We start from the raw sequence: 2495 nt of genomic DNA, 5'->3' as shown, positions 1-2495 counted from the left end.
CCCCTATCATGTTGCGCCGCAGCAGTTCCAGCTTGCCCGCCACCCCGATTGATTGGGTGACCACCATTACATTGGCCACCGGGTCCTCCAGAATGGCGGCCTCTCCCATGACCACTTCTACCTCTAACTATTGGGGGTCTGTAACTCGGTTTTGGACAAAACCTATGTCCAGTCTCTCCACATCCATAACACTCTCTGGATTCAAGCACAGGTCTCTGTGAGAACAACGGAGTCTGGGGATAACCTCCAAACTCAGAGAATTGTTGACCGGTCTGCGGTGGACCCTCAGCTATAGCCTGCAGGGAAGACTGAATAGGGCGGTTTTGGTAACTTCCTGAACTCTGCCCTCTGGAGTAAGAACCTCTAAGCTCACCTCCCTTACGGAACTTGTTAGACGTTGACGCCATGGTGAAGTCGTCTGGCTTCACCCCCTCCACTTCTATCACAAAATCAACCACTTCCTGAAAGGATTTGGCTGCAGCAGCTACCTATAGGGCTGGGATCCGCAAATCTGACCTCAATCCCTTCACGAAACGGCGAATCCGCTATTGTGGACTGAAACAAAGCAGAGTGGCATACCTAGATAGTGCACGAAATTTAGCCTCATACGCAGCAACAGACATCCTTCCTTTCTCTAGGCTCAGGAATTCATCTCTCCTCCTATCCCTCAAAGTTCGGGGTATATACTTCTCCATGAATAAGCTAGAGAATGATGCCCAATTCATAGGTGGTGCCTGTGCTGGTTGACACTCAACATGCGACCGCCGCTACCTTTTGGCATCCGCCTGAAACTGGTAGGTCACAAACTCTACCCCGAATCGTTCTACTATGTCCATCTTATGCAGCAACTCATGACAATCAACCAGAAAATCATAGGCATCTTCAGATTCGGCACCCTTGAATACTGGGGGTTTTAACTTTAAGAATTTAGTGAAAAGTTCATGCTGATCACTTGTCATTATGGATCCTGTAGTCAATCGAGGAAACGTGCCTATTTCCAATGACGCATCCATGCGGGGAGCCACATCGGCTGCATGTTGTACCCCCTGAACCTGAGGTGCTGGTGCAGAAAACACTGGAGGTGTCTGGCCCTGATCAGAAAACCCGCTAAGATAGGTGAGACCTGGTTAATCATCTCTGGGGTAGGCTGGGGTGGTAATTCCTCATCTTGAACCTGCTCATCTCCCCCTTCTTCACCCTCTCTCAGTACCTCATCAGTCGGTGGAGGAGTCACTGCCCTATTACTATCTGGACCAGGTGTTCGTCCTCTACCTCTAGAGGGCGTCCTTCTGCGACCTCTGCCACGGCCTCTTGCCACTGCTCCTGCTCGAGCTACAGTTCCAGTGGCTGGCTCAGACGCACCCTGTCCTGCCGGTGCTGGTGTTGACACAGTCGTTGCTCTAGTTCTGACCATCTGCGAAAAAGAGTGAGGATGTCAGATACCAATTTGTATCACCAAGATACCAATTGGATCCAAGTAATAGCACGAAAGGAAGAAAGAATGCAATTTTCCTAAAGTCCTATAGACTCTCAAAGAAAAGTAAGGGCGTCCCCCTACCGTTCCTTAAGACTCTACTAGACTCGTTCTTGTGTGATGAGACCAATGAACCTAAAGCTCTGAGACCAAGTTTGTCACGACCCAAAACGAGCCGCGAATGGCACCCACACTTATCCACCTATGTGAGCGAACCAACAAATCTAACCCCAACGTTTACCCGTATATAAAATTTTGAATAACAAAACAAAAATGCGGAAGAACAAAACTCATTAATATAACAAATTAAATAAACTTCTAAAATATATTACTTATAATCCCCAAAATCTGGAAGTCATCACATCAAGAACATCTATCCTCAAATTTCTAAGTCTAAGAATAATTAAGAACTAAAATAAGTAAAACGATGGTCCATGTCCGAACTTTGAAGACATCAAGACGCGAAGAAGAGAATCCAGCCCGAGCTAGGAATAATAGCTCACCCTGAATTCTGACGTGCTGAAGACTGGCTAGAGTTGCGGACGAGACGAAGTCACTAGTGCACTTGCTGCCCTCCACAAAACAACAAGAAGAACATAAAAGTAGGGGTCAGTACAAGTACTGAGTAGGTATCATCGGCCAACTCAGAATAGAAAGCAATATATATCAAGTAATAATATAAAATCAACTACGACACTCAATAGGTGACAACAACAAATACAAAACCCTTTGACAACAACACCAAGCACATCTATGAGGCTCAAGCCTCCACACCATACTCGTTTGGGAGTTAGGTTCTTTAAATTGAGTATATCATCATAATTCAAGATTCATTCCCTTTATTCCTCTTGTGANCGGTTCGTGACATCCGATCCCCTAATACTACGTGTAGGTTCGTGACACCCGATCCCCTAATACTACGTGTCGGTTGGTGACACCCGATCCCCTAATTCTACGTGTCGGTTCGTGACAGCCGATCCCCTAATACTACGTGTCGGTTCGTGACACCCGATCCCCTAAT

The 2495-nt window shown here is 46.7% G+C and overlaps 1 pseudogene; it reads right to left on the bottom strand.

Annotated features, from left to right (window-relative positions):
* LOC107001357 overlaps positions 1-2495 on the bottom strand; it is a 30941-nt pseudogene that overhangs the window by 5038 nt on the left and 23408 nt on the right.

The sequence above is a fragment of the Solanum pennellii genome, chromosome 10, assembly GCF_001406875.1.
Source record: "Solanum pennellii chromosome 10, SPENNV200".
NCBI classification, from domain to species: Eukaryota; Viridiplantae; Streptophyta; class Magnoliopsida; order Solanales; family Solanaceae; genus Solanum; species Solanum pennellii.
The sequence above is the reverse complement of the archived record's forward strand: the minus strand, read 5'-3'. Positions and strand labels throughout refer to the sequence as shown.